This window comes from Protopterus annectens, chromosome 12.part0, assembly GCF_019279795.1.
Source record: "Protopterus annectens isolate FY-2018-M chromosome 12.part0, PAN1.0, whole genome shotgun sequence".
Classification (NCBI taxonomy): domain Eukaryota; kingdom Metazoa; phylum Chordata; order Ceratodontiformes; family Protopteridae; genus Protopterus; species Protopterus annectens.
The window spans coordinates 282,018,393-282,037,161 of record NC_056746.1 but is presented as its reverse complement, the minus strand read 5'-3'; the positions used below and the strand labels follow the sequence as shown (position 1 = coordinate 282,037,161).

Below are 18,769 nucleotides of genomic sequence, written 5' to 3'. Positions count from 1 at the left end.
GTGGATCACCTGTGTGTGTTTTATCGTGCTTCACATCTCTCAACATCTTAAACTAAGAAATCTGGACAAAGCCATAAATAATAGTGGGGACAAAGGCCAAAAATAGGGACAATTTTAAATATTGCTATTACAAACTCAGAAAGTTAATAGAACAACATGTTTTGTGTTAACATGCATTTTCTGAAGGGCATGATATCTGAAACTCAAATGTCTGTCATCATTTTCTGACTTCAATCTTTAACAACTTCCCAACGATTTGCCAGAAAACCACAATTTTATGAAAAACTGACCAAAAATATGAGGTACAAATCTGGGCATTCTGCGAAAATCAGCAAGTTGATTAAGGGTGGGGTGTGATGTCTCTAAGTTATAAAAAGAAGTTATGTACCTACTGTAACATTTCACTTGTACTGTCCATTTTCATTCTTTCTCAACTGATGGGTTTGTATCCGATCATCAGCTCCGACTTGGCCATTACTAAGTTCATGGTAATTGAGAACTCTCGAGCTTCTCCCTTACCCATAATGCACGAACCCCAAGTTACCTCAGATCTTGTTTGCTGACTTTTTACCAGAAAATAAATTTTTAACATGCATAAATATAGGAGATGTACAATTGCATGTGGTCAATACCAGAAGAAACTATACCTGGAGCTCAGTATCAAGGACAATGATGTCCCTTCTAACAGCTCATTCTTCCAGACGTTTGCGAACAGAAAGGATAGGGGTTGGTGGGCGGGAAGTTGAGGAAAAATGAAAATGGACACCACAGATAGAACGTTATGGTAGGTACACAACTTCTTTATCTGATGTTGTCAATTTTCATTTTATCCTCAACTGCCAGGACAGTCTCTCCAGCTACCCGTCATACCAGGTGGACTCTAAGGAAGGATATTCCTGAGTACAGCTGAACCAAATCATGTTCTACCCCTGGAGACCAGACAAAATTTGTAATGAGTAATAAAAGTATGGCAAGTAGCCCAAGTCGCTGCTGCACATATCTTGTCCATGGACGCTCTATAAAGAAAAACTGAAAAGTTGCCATGGAACTAGTTGAATGAACTTGCATCAGTTGTGGTTAGGTAATACCCAATTTGCTACACACACATGAAATGCAATCAGTTAGCCATCTGGCTAAAGCTACTTTTACGACTGGTTTGCCCAATTTCAATTCTGCAAAGGAAACAAATAACTGGTCTGTTTTCCTGATGTCTTTTGTTCTATGCAGGTAAAAATATAACTGCGAACATCCATAACATGTATTCACCCTTGTTTGCAAAATTAGGGAACAATAATGGAAAATTAATGGACTGATTGATATTAGATTGTGACACCACCTTGGGAAAGAAGGAGGCAATAGTTCATAGCGTCACTCTATCCTTGTGAAAGATCAAGTATAGAGGTTTTGAAGACAAGGCTTGAATCACTAAAATTCTTATAGCAGAGGAATGGCTACTAGAAAAACAGTTTTCTAAGTAAGATACTTAAGGTCACATTTAGCCGCTGGTTCAAAGGGGAGAATGTATTACAGCGTGCAGTGCCAGATTGAGATCCCATGGGGGAGTATGGTCCTTAAATTGAGGTCTCAAAAGTAGAGTGCCTAGTAACAAAAAATTGCGCAATTTGTGAGAGGCTTCTGAAGAACCTTCAAATCCAATGTTAAAATGTAAAATTGCTGCTAACTGAACTTTAGTGGTTGAGGAACTAGCCCTTTCTTTACAAAGTAGGGCTAAAAAACAGAGTATGTTATGTACTGGAGCTGAAAATGGCTCAAAATGATTTTACTGCACCCAGTAAACAAATCTTTTCCACTTACATGTATAATGTTTTCTTGTTGAAGGTTTACAGGAAAACAAAAGAATATCCCAAAAGGATAAAATGGTGCTAAAATAAACTTATAACCAAGTAGAAAGCACCACAGTCGAGCTGGATATAGGCAACAGTTTATTCAGTTCTAAACACCGAAACACAAAGTGAAAAGACCCACACACAACGTTGTAAAAGTACAAGTAACGTTTTCGTCATCACCTTCATCAGATAAATTTCACAATCCCATAATTCCCTTTATATAAACACACTAATTACAATTAAACTAAATAAATCAATTAATCAATTAATGTAAACAACAGGATGTCATTAAAAACTGTCCTTATATGGTCATGTCAGTGTTATTTTAAAATCCATTTTGGCTTTACCAGAAAGGCTCATCCAGACTCTGCTACACTTTGCTGTGAAGGAAAGGTTAGTTTGCTTTTATTTTTTGTATTACTGTATTGCCTTTCTATATTTTGAATACTGTAGTTTGTTTTCTTTACCTTGTGTTTTGCTTGCATTCTGTTGTAACAGCATATTAAAACTTCAAAAGAGACCACAGCTCTCTCTGTTCTGCGTCACGCAGAATTTTTTCCAGCCCTCTCACCCATTTAAGTTGTCTTGTTAAATACCACTGTCTTTCTAGTTGCCCGCCTCTTATGTTAATCTGACCATATATCTCATTTCTCTCTACTTTCACTGGCTTATGTGAGTAATCACAAAATCATCATTTTTGAAATCCCACCCCTTCAATTATTTAAATTTATTGGCCATCCTGCAGTATTTCGTAGTACCAAAATACAAAAGTGACCACCCCTTTCAATCCATCTTGCTGTTTTAAAAATAGTAACTCTCCTACCAAACCTTAACTTTTTAAACAGGTAAAACTCAAGTTACCTACTTTCACATCTAACTTCTCTAGTGCACACTGCAGAGTGTATTCTTTTCAATCTTACCTTTAAGCATCCCTGTGACTAGCACTTTCTCTAATACCTGCTGGAAAGCACTAGGAAGCCTTAAACTCATACAAAGACTGAACTCTCCTTGTTAACAAGGAGAAATTAATAGTAGGCACTAAACAGCCTATAACTGCAAAGTACCTTGCTAAGGAAACAGCTCCTATACTTTACAAAGAAAAAAAAAAAGGCCCAAACCAGGCATGTCCAAGGGTCAGCTTCCGGTGATTTTTCCTGTCCACCTGGTGAATCTGGGCACACTGGGGCAATGCAGCAATTGTCTCATGTACACAGACAACCCTCTCCTCCTACCACCCAACACTACAACCTGTGAGAGATGCACTTACATAGCCAAAATGGAAGCAAAGCTCTCTCCACCCAAGATTGTGCTAAACAGTCAAGAGGAGAAGGTTAACACCCACACTACACCTCAAGCAACACATAGCCCTTCTAAACCCGCACCACCAACACCCACATATAGCAACACTAAATCCACATATGCAGAGGCCCTTAACTGTAACCTGCCCAAGCAACAAAGACCTCTGAAGCTGAAACGCAAACAAACACCAATCACAACCAATGTGTCACATAGTTCACAACACCAGTGTGCCACCCAGCAACAGCACCTAAGGCAAGACAATGTACCTAACACCTTAGTCATAGGTGACTCTATAGTCCGGCATACTGATGTCCCTCTCACCAGGTTGAATAAGGAGAAAATTACAGTCAGCTGCCTGTCGGGTGCCAGGATCCGCCACATAACGCATGCACTCAAGTCACTCCACAACAAGTACAAATATGACTCTAACATTGTCCATGTTGGAGTGAATGACTTGAGATGTACCTCCCTGGACTACATGAAAAGAGACATGGAAGAGCTCTCGGATCATGTGGCCCAGGCAGATACGACCGTAGCCCTGAGTAGCATCCTGCCTTCACCCAGAATGATACCACAATATAAGGATAAAATGATTGACTTCAACAATTGGCTGAGCTTATGGTGTCATTCAAAGGGGATCCAGTATCTGTCTGCCTGGGATGACATGATTGACAAACCACGATGCTTTGCCAGAGATGGTCTGCACCTGTCGCCCCTGGGATTCAGGTTACTGGCTAAGGCTCTTGCCACCCCTATAGTGCCTTTTTTAGGCAAACTTCAAAGGACAAAACCACCACTGTAACAGGTACAAGCATGCAAAATCTGAAGGTAATGCTACTCAATGCTAGAAGTCTAAACCTCAAAATGCACTCTCTCGAGGCACTCCTAAAAATGGAGAACATCGATATCTGTGCAGTAACTGAGACCTGGTTCAAGGCTCCAGAGAGCACCCCTGCAATACCAGGCTACAACTCTTACCACACTTTTCAGCCACCAAACCAGGACCGAAACACTAAAGGTGGAGGAGTGTCAATGTTCACCAAGGATATTCACACCACCAGGCTAGTTGGCCAACACAATGTGTCTGAAATTCTCCAAGTGCAACTAACACTAGGTAAGACTGCAATCCAAATTGTAGCTTGCTACAGATCCCCCACCATACCCCAAGATTCTCACTACACCTTTCTAAACATACTGGAAAATATTAAGATAGAACCAAACACCCTAATACTGGGTGATTTTAACTATCCTGCCATTAACTGGGAAAACTACTCATGTCCCAACACCTTTGCGTAACGGTTCTTGGAATTCATAAATTCCAACACCCTGGATCAACTAATCCATAGTCCCACCAGGGGCTCCAATATCCTAGACCTGGTCATTACCAACATGGGAAATCAATGCTCCATACCTATGGTCACCTCCTCGTTAGTCAGGTCTGACCATAAGCTAATCACCCTTAACATCCACATCCCACCCCCACCCCCCAGTAAAGAAACCACCATAAAAACTTCTCCAAAGCCAACTTCATGCTACTCAAGTCAGAAGTGACAAACTTCATGACACCCATGCAGACGAGAACTGAAAGTTCAACTGCTGAATCCTACACTAAGGCACTGTACAAGCACTTCCACTCATGCATGAATCGTGCCATCCCAAATAGAACCAAAATGCTCTCATCCAAAAAAAGGAAGCCAATCTGGTGGTCCCCTGCCATAAACAAACTTTACAACAAAAGGAAGAAACTTTTGCAGAAAAGAGGAAAATCCCAGGATGCAAAAAACTCCCTTACTAGCCTCAGTAAGAAACTGAGATGCCTCATAAAATCCTCCAAAGCTAGTTACGAAAATAAAATTGCCAAAGATTCCAAAGACAACCACAAAGCATTCTATAACTATGTCAAGAATCTAAATGGCAATGCTCAGATCTGCTCTGAGCTAAAACAGAATGGCATTAAATATACTGATCCGAAGGATATTGCCAATATCCTGGCAGATCGATTCAGTGCCAACTTCACCTCCCTCTCACCCCCTAAATGGCCCATCTCAATAACGGAAGATTGCCAAATTCCAGCAATAACGGCCACACAGGTACAAAACGCACTCTCTAAAGTCAAGAATACAGCATCCATGGGACCAGATGACTTCCCGGGCTGTGTACTACATGAACTACAATATGAACTGGCACCTCACCTAAGTGTCATGTTTAATCATAGCCTCACCTCAGGTTTCATGCCCACTGAGTGGCGCAGAGCTACAGTTATCCCAATCCACAAGGAGGGATCCACCTTGGATCCCAGAAACTACCGTCCCATCAGTCTGACAAGCCTTATCTGCAAGGCCATGGAGCATATTATCATGAAACTTATAAATAAAGACATTGGCAACCTTCAAACACTGGACCCCACCCAGTTTGGGTTTGTGAAGGGCCGATCTTGTCTCCTGAACCTGACTGACTTCTTTGAATCAGTCTCCAGAGCCATGGACAAGGGTAAGGTGGTCCACACAGCCTATCTAGACCTTGCCAAGGCCTTTGACACCATCCTCCACTCTGGAATCATAGATAAACTTACTAAGTTGGGCATTAATCCCTATGTCACCCAATGGGTTGCTAAATGGCTTACTGATAGAACCCACACTGTAAAAGTAGCCCACTCCAAATCCAGCTCCAGACAAGTGACAAGTGGAGTACCTCAGGGTTCAGTCCTGGGGCTGCTCTTGTTTGGCATCTACTTCTCTGAAGTACAGGTCAACACTAAGGGACTCTGGCTAACAAAGTTTGCAGATGACTGCAAACTGGGAGCCATTATTGAATCCCCAAATGATGTGGACACTCTACTAAAGGGCCTTACAGAAACAGATGCTTGGTGCCAGAGCCATGGGCTCAAGCTCAATGCCAAGAAATGTATTGTTATCCCTTTGGGAAAAAAACATGTATCCATGAATTACCATATAGGTGGCAGTACACTAAACACAGAAAGTGTGATAAGAGACTTAGGGACATAGGTGGACAGTGGTCTCACCTTCGATAACCACATCGCCACAACAGTCAGGAAATCCTTCTATGTGGCACACCTCATCACGAAGGGCTTTTCATCCAGAAAAAAGGAGGTCATTGTCCCACTGTACTCATCCCTCATTAGACCCATTATAGAATACAACGCCCCATTTGGTATGTACCTCTCAAGACATCTGCAACAACTGGAAAGGCCTCAGAAATACCTCACTAAAAGAATCACAGGCCTAAAGCAGATGCCCTACGCTGACCGCCTTAACAAACTCCAGCTATACTCTGTCATATCGTCTACTCAGAGGCGATCTCTGCTTAACATACAAGGCCATGTCAAACCCAGAGCTGTTGGACATGCTACACTTAAAGAAATCCCAATCCCTCAGAGCTACACGGTCCAGGGATCTAAACCTTGTCATCACAATAAACAAAACATGCTGGAGGGATAGGTTCCTGACCCAGAGACTCCCCAGACTCTGGAATAGATTGCCCATACATGTCAAGCAGAGTGCCTCTTTGGACCTCTTCAAGAGGAACCTTGACGATTGGATGGGAGAAAGGAAATTCACCCCAGGGATCACGTCAGTCGCCCTGCTAGACAGGGGTCCAGGAAAGTAAATAATATGGGAAGAAATAGCCAGGGAATTGTTATGGCTAGGCTTGTATAGGCCCTAGGGCTGATAGCCAAGTACCAACCTATGAACCTATGAACCTTAAGTTGATAAAAAATCACTTTCATATATTAAAAAACACATCATATTCTTAAAATTGATTTTAAAAACATTTTTTTAAATTGTCATAAATAACTTGCATTTAAATAAAATTTATTTAAACTATAAAATTCATTTAAAAATACAAAAGGTATATACAGAACAAATTTATGTTGTTGTCTTTGGCTCCCTCATGTGGGATAAATCACACATAACATCACAAGTCAAATAAAACTTTTTATAATTTATGTTCTTAATGATAGCAGTTTTTTCTATAAATTTAAAGCTTGGCTGATCTCAATTTTAAAACTGGAGCTAAAGATATCGTGTCATTAAGACCCGGAGGTCTATTGGCTTCTAGTGATAGCTGCCAGTATAGTTCCCTATATTCTACTAGTGTCTCCCACATACCTTCCCTGGGATCCACATGAACTACTTCCAACACAAAAAATTGAAATACTGATGTTTTACATACCATGCTATGTTTGTAAAGTGCATTATTTTCACATTTATTTCTGATATCATACATATGTTCCTATATTCTTTGTTTTAATTTTCTTTCACTTTTACCCACCTAGTACGAATCGCATTCTTTACACATAGCTAGGTATATTATGCCTTTTGTATTACAGTTAACATAAATATCCAAACTTTCCTTTTCCTTGCTTGTAAAAAAATGGAATCTCCAGTTTTTAAATATGAACAATAGTTACAACAACCACATTTATATAGACCTTTTCTAGTTCTTGTTGTTTTGTCATAGTTAATATTATGGGTGCCTTTGTCCAGCATGTTCTTAATAGTGTTCCCTCTACAATATATGTACGTTAATGGTTTTTCAAAAATATGTTTTAAATCTGATATCTTAGAAAAATTATTCCATTCTCTATCCATAACCTTTCTTACTACACTTGACTGTCCGTCATAATTCATAACAAATCCCATATTATGATCCTTATTAGAATTATCTATTGGAGTGTCACCTGTTTCTATAAAAGGAGATGATTTTCCTATAATAGGAGCAAATCTGCCCTTTCTTTCACTCAGTACTTCATTCAATAATGCATCAAATAAATTACTAGGATATCCCCTGTTCATGAATAACTCCTTTAATTTAATACATTCATTTGTAAAAATTTCATCTACTGAAGTCATTCTACTCATCCGAACCAACTGGCCTTTCAACACTCCCTTCTTCTAATACAAAGGATGTGAACTAGTGAAGTGTAGATAAGAATTAGAGAATGTTTCTTTTCTGTGTATTTTAGATACAAAATTTCCATTATCTTTCTTGATATTGACATCTAAATATATTAGTTCCTGTGTGTCATATTTGTGGGTGAAATCCAAAAAATTAGTAGTTCCATTCAAATATTCAACAAATTTCATAAAATTGTCTAGATTTCCTGTCCACAAAAAACATAAATCGTCAAGAAACCTTCTGTACAAGGTCCAATACTCACTAAAAGGAGAAGTCAGGAGAAAATTGTTCTCCTAATAGGCCATAATGATGTTAGCATAAGTGGGGGCACAATGTGCCCCATGGCCATGGAATTCCTAAGGTGCATAAAAATAGTAATGATCCACCACTTAGAGACATTGTTTCGGCTAATGGTTTAGTGACTGCACCTTTAGCTAAGTATATAGATACTAAGGTGAAGGGGTTGGTGTTGAACAACCCTAACATATTACAAGATTCATGGGACTTCCTTAGGAGACTAAATCCCTCTTTATACAGTGAAAAGTTGTCCTTTGGCACTTTAGATGTAGTGGACCTATTCACAAGCATACCACATGACGTTGGTAAGGAATGGTTTGAGGAGATGTTAAATGGTTTTAAAGAGATTACCTCAAGTGAGTTCAGAACAATATTGACCCTGATGGAAATAGTGTTGAAAAATAATTTTATTTTCTTTCAAGGAGAGTACTTCAAGCAAGAGAAAGGAGTGGCCATGGGGGCACATTGTGCCCCCACTTATGCTAACATCATTATGGCCTATTGGGAGAACAATTTTCTCCTGACTTCTCCTTTTAGTGAGTATTGGACCTTGTACGGAAGGTTTCTTGACGATTTATGTTTTTTGTGGACAGGAAATCTAGACAATTTTATGAAATTTGTTGAATATTTGAATGGAACTACTAATTTTTTGGATTTCACCCACAAATATGACACACAGGAACTAATATATTTAAGATGTCAATATCAAGAAAGATAATGGAAATTTTGTATCTAAAATACACAGAAAAGAAACATTCTCTAATTCTTATCTACACTTCACTAGTTCACAACCTTTGTATTAGAAGAAGGGAGTGTTGAAAGGCCAGTTGGTTCGGATGAGTAGAATGACTTCAGTAGATGAAATTTTTACAAATGAATGTATTAAATTAAAGGAGTTATTCATGAACAGGGGATATCCTAGTAATTCATTTGATGCATTATTGAATGAAGTACTGAGTGAAAGAAAGGGCAGATTTGCTCCTATTATAGGAAAAACATCTCCTTTTATAGAAACAGGTGACACTCCAGTAGATAATTCTAATAAGGATTATAATATGGGATTTGTTATGAATTATGACGGACAGTCAAGTGTAGTAAGAAAGGTTATGGATAGAGAATGGAATAATTTTTCTAAGATATCAGATTTAAAACATATTTTGAAAACCATTAACGCATATATCGTAGAGGAACACTATTAAGAACATGCTGGACAAAGGCACCCATAATATTAACTATGACAAAACAACAAGAACTAGAAAAGGTCTATATAAATGTGGTTGTTGTAACTATTGTTCATATTTAAAACTGGAGATTCCATTTTTACAAGCAAGGAAAAGGAAATTAAGTTTGGATATTTATGTTAACTGTAATACAAAAGGCATAATATACCTAGCTATGTGTAAAGAATGCGATTCGTACTATGAGGGTAAAAGTGAAAGAAAATTAAAACAAAGAATATATGAACATATGTATGATATCAGAAATAAATGTGAAAATAATGCACTTTACAAACATAGCATGGTATGTAAAACATCAGTATTTCAATTTTTTGTGTTGGACGTAGTTCATGTGGATCCTAGGGGAGGTATGTGGGAGACACTAGTAGAATATAGGGAACTATACTGGCAGCTATCACTAGAAGCCAACAGACCTCCGGGTTTTAATGACATGATATCTTTAGCTCCAGTTTTAAAATTGAGATCAGCCAAGCTTTACATTTATAGAAAAAACTGCTATCATTAAGAACATAAATTATAAAAAGTTTTATTTGACTTGTGATGTTATGTGTGATTTATCCCACATGAGGGAGCCAAAGACAAGAACATAAATTTATTCTGTATATACCTTTTGTATTTTTAAATGAATTTTATAGTTTAAATAAATTTTATTTAAATGTAAGTTATTTATGACAATTTAAAAAAATGTTTTTAAAATCAATTTTAAGAATATGATGTGTTTTTTAATATATGAAAGTGATTTTTATCAACTTAAGGTAAAATGGATTTTAAAATAACACTGACATGACCATATAAGGACAGTTTTTAATGACATCCTGTTGTTTACATTAATTGATTAATTGATTTATTTGGTTTAATTGTAATTAGTGTGTTTATATAAAGGGAATTATGGGATTGTGAAATTTATCTGATGAAGTTGATGACGAAAACGTTACTTGTACTTTTACAGCGTTAAGTGTGGGTCTTTTCACTTTGTGTTTCGGTGTTTGGAACTGAATAAACTGTTGCCTATATCCAGCTAGACTGTGGTGCTTTCTACTTGGTTAAAACAAAAGAATATGTTGGACAAGGGAAAACCGCATTGGTTGTCTGACTATTGGATAAACCAGGTCATTAGCCTGAGATTTTAGATGTCGGGATGGATCATGCCCATGAGGAGAGACAGGAAGTCTGGAGTAGGATCCAGGATCTAAGGTTGGTGAAGTAAGTGATGCCAAAGGAAGGGATACCAAATCTGTCCAGACCAGTATGGTGCAATGAGGATGACTTTGCTCTTCAACCTGACAGCTTTCTGTATAAATTTCAGAACTAATGGGATTGGTGGGCAGGCATAAAGTAGACCGAGAGGCCAATCATGAAGTACAGCATCCCTCAGTGATTCCCCCTGAGGGGGGGATTAGGAACAAAGTAGCTGTTGTATTTGCTGTTTAGGGGAGAAGCAAAAAGATCGCACCAAGAGTGGCCTCATCGATGAAAACTCATTTGTCATGTTCTTATTGAGAGACGACTTTGAGGCAGAAGAATGCACCTGTTCAGTTTGTCTGCAATCACACTGGACTTCCCCGGAATGTGCGTTGCTATGAGAAAGTGGTTGGAAGAGATTGCCCACTGCCACACTCTGAGTGCTTTTCAACACATGGGGTATGACTTGGTCCCTCCTTGTTTGCTGATGTACCAAACTACTGACATATTGTCCACTTGAACTGCAATTGTCCCTGAAGGGAGAGCGTCTTGGAAGGCCTATGCCAAAAGAACTGCTTTCATCTCTATGACACTGATATGCAAGTTGGTCTCTTCGGGGGACCAGGTGCCTTGGACAGTTTTCCCCACAAAATGCTCACCCCTCCATCCCAACTGGGAAGTGTCCGTGGTCGCTATGGCCTTGGGCTGAGGGGAATGAATGGACAAGCCTTGCAGAACCTGATCTGACTGAATCCACCACCTGAAACCTATCTTGCACGTCTGAGTGACAAGTATCAGAATTGATATGTGTTGGTAAAATATCAGTCATTGTGTTGTTAGCATCCATTGGAGAATCCTCATGTAAAATCTGGCTAACGGTACTAGTGTTATCGCTGCTGACACTGATCCTGGCGCTTGAAGGACCAAGCAGGCTGAAATTTTGGTACGGTAGATTATTTTTCAGACCTGTGATCTTACAGTCTGAACCTTTGAGGGAGGCAGTGAAGCTATCATTGACTGTGTTGAAAACTGCTCTTATGAATTCCAAATTTTGACTTGGTTCCAGTTGAGACTTGTCATAGTTTACGGTTATTCCAGATGAGAAAAAGTCTGGAGAACCTGATCACTTGCCCACATCAACTGACACCAGGTCGAAGCAGTAATGAGTCAGTCATCTAGATATGGAAACGCCCAGAATCCCTGCAGTCTCAAGTGAGCTGTTACTACTGCCATACATCTGGTGAACACCCTGTGGGTTGTGGTGAGATCAAAGGGCAGAACTCTAAACTGGTAATGACGGGCTCCTACATGGAAGCCCAAGTACCTTCTGGATTGTCTGTTCATCTTTATGTGATAGAATGTATCCTGAAAATCTATCAAGCACATCCACTCGTTCTGGGCCAGAAAAAGAATGAGCTGAATTGTGACCATCTGAAACTTGGTGCGTCGAACTGACTTGTTCAAGTTGCTGAAATCCAAAATTGGTCTCTAGTCCCTTGTTTTCTTTGGGACTAAAAAGAAGATTGAGGAAGTTATGGATTCTATTTGGTCTGGTGGGACCTCTTGGATGGCTCTTTTTTGCTTTTGTATTACAGTTGTTGGCTCTTCCCTCTGACTGGGTGGAACATTGGGAATCTGACTTGAGATTGGAGGCGGAAGGGGAAAGGGTACTATACAACTTCAGGAAATAATCCTCTGCACCCAAGTACCTTTTGTTACATCTAGCCAGGCTCTCTGGTGCAAGGATAATAGACCCTGGATTGCCTCCAAAGATGGGCAATCTGGCCTCCTTTCAGAAGTGCTGGTAAGGTCTGTCCAAGAATCAATCTCTGCATTCCTGGTTTGTGCGCCTCCTATGCTGCGGGGGGGGGGGGGGGTGCATGTCAACCATTGGAGTTCCCCTCTCTGCCCTGGGGGAAGATCCGCCACGTGTGTTCCAGAAAGGACCCTGGGATTTCCTGAACCACATCTTTTAACCACCTAACTGATTCCTTGAAAATGATCTCTGAGGGGTCTAAAAACGTACACCCACTGCAGACAGGTCTTTCCATCCTCCTCACACCTGGATAATGTGACCTTCACTTTGGGGCCAAACAAAGATGTGCCGTCAAAAGTAGCATTGACAAATGAAGATGTGAAGGTCTCTGGAAAATCATATACGTGCATCCAAGCATGTCTCCTGATGGAAATTGCCTGAACTCGTTGCCCTTGAGGCTCCTTCAGCTACATGTGAAATAAACCTCATGGATGAATTCAAAACAGACTGCAGGGCAGTCAACTGAAGTCATGGACATTTCGACGTCTGCAGAAACAGATCTTGAGCGGGTACTTGACAGTTCATTAATCAAATCCCTATGTAACATTGTAAAATGTGTCAAATAATTCAGCAACCCTAAGGCGAGGTTACTGAAGCACAGACATGCTTCCCAAACCTGTCCATCACCCTAGACTCCCTTGTTAGGGGGATGAACAGAGGAACTCTCTTTGGCAAGTTCCTTTTTGGTGGCTGCCACCACGACCATGGCATCAATAGGCATCCCTTTAGTCCAAAACTCCTTCCCCAAAGGTGGTGCTATAATCTTGTTCTGTCTCCTGTGTAAGGGGTCAACTGTGTAATGTTCCTTCCATGCCCGCCGAGAGACCAACTCAATAAGTTCATCGGCAGGTGAAATAACCCAGGAGGTAGACGGGCAAGTACTGAACACCTCCAGGAATACCATCTCCTCGGATGAAGGGCTGCTGGACATCCAAACACCTTTCTGTTTTAGGATCTCAAGGATGTTTCTAAAAGAGACATCTTCAGGAGGTGATCGCGGGGACCCCCTCACCTTCATTGAAGTCCGTATCCTCCATGGCAGACTGTTGTAGAGAGTCCTAATGCTTCCTCTTGCACTTCTTCTTATGGACATCCTCAGGGAGATGCTCATGGAAGGTAACAGAAGAAACTGCAACACCCTGCTGGGAAGCTTGGAGGTCTTGGACTGGCTTGTCCCTGTGGTATAGAATGAGAATCTATCCATTTTGCTGGAGCAGAAAACACCGTTTTCACAACCTCGAAGACTTATCGCCCCAAAGAAAGAGAAGAGCTCGGCTCCAAAAAGACAAGCCTTTGGACCACGGTCTTCTCCCACTCTGAAAGCAATTTCCCCGAGGAGGAAGCCAGAGCCGAACTATCCACTGTCAAAGCTCTGAGGTGCAGAGACGGCTCTGACAATTTCGGAGTCGACTTAAACACTTCGGACCCGACAGGGAAGCTTTGGCTCCAAGAGCCCTCTGGATCTGACAGAACCAGAGCACTCAGAGTAAGCTTCAGATTCGAAGATGTTGCTATCTTAGGATTCAAGCCAGAAGGCCTGGATCCAGGGAGTCTGAAACCGTTGAAGGAATCAGAAGAGGGACTTGAAGTGAGGGTGTAGTCGAAGGATGGACCTCCTGACCCGAAGGGGTAGGAGCCAATAAGAAACCCGTCTGACACTGCGCCAAGAGGATCTTCTGCACTACTCTTTCCCATCTTCCTCCTTCAAACTTCTGGAAGAACAAGTCGAAACAAGAGATGGGGACTTGTATTGATGACACTCCAAAAAGGTTGAGAGCACCCTTGAAACCACAGGATCAATAGATGGTGAATATCTTGTTCTGGGAAGAGATATGGAGCTTGAGTCAGTTGGATCCAATAGCTTTTTTGTTGGATCTAAGGTAGTCGGGTCCATCATGTTTTTTCTTCTTCAGAGCCGAGGGTGAGGAACTTGGATCTTGCAAGATCCGTCTTATGCCTTTTCCTAGTCGGCTTCAAAACCGGGGTGGATGAAGTGGATGGTTTTGGAGATGAAGGCTTTGAGTCTTTACTTTTACTTTTGGGGGACTGAGCCCCAGATAACACCTCTCCAAAAGCAGATAGTAGTAAGTCCTTTTAATATAAGTTTATTCTTTCTTTCTACTAAGGCGCCAGGATTGAACCCATGGCAAAATGAACAATCCTCTTGTAAGTGCAAGGCAGTAAACGCACACAGTGTGTGCATCAGATATAGGTAAGTTTGTGTCTGCACATGACAAATTTTTTAAACCCACTGGGGCCTTCTTCCGCTATTATACTGCTAATATAAGAATAAAAAGTTTGGTAAGAAGAAAAGTACCAGCTAAGATACTAAGCACAGAAAGGAAAGAAAATTACTAGCAATAGTAACTTAAAAGATACAGTAGAGAGTCTATTATCTGAACTAAATGGGAGAAAAAGTAGTTTGGATAATCAAACATAGCTTGAACTGGATAAAAAAATAGTTTTATAAAATTTTACCGTAACACCATTGATGTCCTTCTCTTCTATATGCTGCAGTATTCATAACATGAGGGAGTCCACCTTTGGCCAGTATACCAAGGTCTAAATGCTACTGCAAGGTATGTGCAACGGCACACATCACTCAGCATACATCGGCCATAAAGAGACGTCGGGTATAAAGCGGACGTCAGCACGTACCTACTTCAGAACTGAATGCCGCAAAGCACCAGGATGATAAAAGTGAGCAACATATAACCAGGGATCAGGAAAGCATCAGTGGGAAGGTGGGGGGGGGGCAATACTGCAGCATATAGAAAAAAAGGACATTTATGGTTCTGGTAAGATTTTAAACTATTCTATGTCCTTCTATTCCTATGCTACAGTATTCATAACATGAGGGAGAATGCCAAAGCTCATGCAGAAGAGGAATTGGGAGGAGGAGCAGAAATATTTTCCACAAAGCCATGGAGAACATCTCTGGTAAACCCGCTCTGGACTTGGAAATAACCAATTTATAGTGCTTGGTGAAGGTATGAACAGAGGACCAGGTAGCTACCTCCAGGATAGAAGCTGCATCCAATCCTTTAAAGAAGGTCCCAGAACAGGACACAGCCCTAGGAGAGTTTGCCCTTACAGGGGAAGACAGATCCTTACCATTGGCTGAGTAGCAGAAAGAAATGGCTTTAGAGATCCAAGAAGAAATAGTTTGCTTGGAAACAAGTTGGCCCAGGGCCCTTGAGTGATAAGAGACTAACAATCTGTCAGACATAAGGATGGGCTTGGTTTTGCACAGATAGTATCTGAGTTGTCTATGAATCTCATGAAAAAAACACACCAACACACCACTCTTCAAATCCAAAAAACATCCACGAAAAGGAGGAAGGAAAAAAAATCAGCTTTCAGGATGTATAAATCACATTTATTAATCCAAACGTTCTGGTACCTCGGCAGTTCGCCTTCAGTGGAACAGTTTCAATTACATCACATCCCTCATATATAATAACATCATCCAATTAATCACAATCAATTAACCATCAAGTGCATTTTCTTAAAGCTCAAACACACAAAATATCAAAACAATAAATGCTTCAAATTTTTAACTAATAAATTAAGCAACTCTAATGGGACTCAAACCCACAAATAAACCATGCTGAAAACACATTACTTATACATATACTCTAAATTCAATATTATACTCTATACTACCAATAAATTAATTTATCATTTGTACATTAAATATACAATATTAAATACATATAAAGCACAATACTAATTACTAGCAACATTATAAATATTATAAATATAATATATTATTATGGCCTACGATATTGTTGAATAAATATAAAAAAAAAAAAAACAAATAATGATAAACTATCAGCCTATTCCAGCATCCAAATTCTTCCCTCTAGGATGTATAGTGTGATAGTTAAAAATCATCTTGTGTTCCAACCTATTCAATTCATTCTTAAAATTCCCTCCTAATGAGTGTGGTCTAGCCAAAACACTAAAGTTGAATCCATCAATTTCACAGTTATGTATAGTGGCAAAATGAAAAGCCACTGGGCTATCCATATTTTTTCTCCTAATATCCCCCAAATGTTCTAGAATGCGAACTTTTACTTTTCTAGTTTTTTGTCCTATATACCACATAGGGTCTACACAGTTACAACCCAAGATGTACACTACCCCAGAAGATGTACAATCAAATTTTTCAAAAGCTACATATTTTCTACCATTAATTTTCTTCCCATGCATGTTGTTGACCTTCTCACAGATGGAACAATGTCCACATCTAAACATTCCAACATTCCCATCAGAAGAATATAACAATTTCTTATTCAGTAGTTCTTTTAAATTTTTATATCTACTATATGAAAAAGTAACCCTCTTAGGAAATAAATGTCCGATGGAAACATCATCACTAATCACATGCCATAGCTGTTAAAAAATTTTCTCTATAATTTTTGAAATTCTGAATACTTGGAAACGACGAACATTTCTTCTTCATCATCATCAGCTTTGCCTGAATATGCTGTCCTACAAGCCTCTACATTTTTCTTTTTTGTATTAAATTATCATAGATCTTACGAAGTGAATCTTCAGAATAACCTCTAGACAACAATCTATCAAACACTTCACCTAAAACTTCTTTCCACAAAGTATGGTCAGATGTGCTCCTACAAATTCTCTTAAATTCACTTTCAGGCAAGGCCTTAATGAGATGAGGCGGATGCATGCTACTTACATGTAAAAAGTTATTAACGGCTGTTGGTTTTTTGAAAGGGTTTATACTGAATCAGGCTATCTCTTACAACATAAAATTCAACATCCAAAAATGGCATTTTACTCTCTGAAATTTCAAAACTAAATTTTAAGCCATGCCAATTTTCCTCCAATTCATCCATAAAAATTTTAAATAAAGAAGTTTCACCCTTACAAACGAAAATCAAATCATCAATATAACGTTTATAAAAAAACACATTATTAACAAAAAAAAGAAGTTTGAAACATAAATTCCTTCGCAAATTCACCCATGTAAATTATAGCATAAGAGGGAGCAAAAGCTGCTCCCATTGCTGTTCCCTTTACCTGAAGATAAAAATCTTTCTTCCATGTAAAATAATTATGAGTCAAACTATATTCTAACAACGAAAGCAGATAACCTGTTCTAGGCCCTTCACCCATCATCTTTTGCATAGCCAATAATAAGCCCCATCTTTTGTCAATGTTGGTATACGGTGAACAAATGTCTGCCGTGACCAAATAATAATCTTCTTTCCATTCCATTAGGCATAAAGCCTTACATACTTCTTCAGTATTTTTCACATGTGAAACCACCTTGGGTAGATATTTTTTAAGATGAAAATCCAAAAATGTATTTACTTTTTCAACAAAAGATCCTATGCCTGATATGATCGGCCTTCCTGGTGGATTTATTACATGCCCATATCCTTCCCCATAAGAATAGGCTGAACTATTAACATGAAAGCAGTTTAAAGGAAACTGTTGGCAATAATTTTTGTGAAGGTTTGTCTGTACTGAATCTTTCAACGACCGATATCAGCAGGGAGATGAATGATGTCTTAACTAAAGGCACTAAGTTTGTACCTACAAGAATTCCCTGCCTGGCTGATATTATTTGTGATGTTAAAAGATTTACTCGCAAGTTGTACCTGAGGGTACATTTTTCTAATCGTAAATCCCTTTCAGATATGACCATATCTGAACATGTTTTGGAAGATGATTTGCTAAATATGAGTATTTATGACTATGATGAAAGTTCTTTTTTTCATGATGATGTTATGATGAAAATTATGCACATGCTATCAGTGTAGATGACAATAGTGTGTTTAATGTTAATAGTTCAGCTTATTCTTATGGGGAAGGATATGGGCATTTAGAATTACCCAACCTTCCTAGTAATAGTACTTTTTCTCCTCCTAAGTGCTCTATGGTTATTGCTTCATTTGAACAAGTTTTGATTTCCTGTATTGAAAAGTCATATAAAACATTTTGTAAAGAAAAGAAAGTGTTTAATCTTAACAAGAATGAATGGCAGGCGTTACAGGATTTTAGAATGAGGTTAGATAACATAACTGTGAAACAAGCGGACAAGGGTGGAAACTGAGTGGTAATGGACACTGTGAAGTACAAAGGGATTGTTGATGCTATTTTAGCAGAATAATCTTATGTTAAATTAGATGGGAATT

The 18,769-nt window shown here is 39.2% G+C and overlaps 1 protein-coding gene across 1 annotated transcript in view; it reads right to left on the bottom strand.

Moving 5' to 3' along the window:
- LOC122816509 (CREB binding protein) overlaps positions 1–18,769 on the bottom strand; it is a gene marked incomplete in the record, with an annotated part of 4,149,155 nt that overhangs the window by 1,006,969 nt on the left and 3,123,417 nt on the right.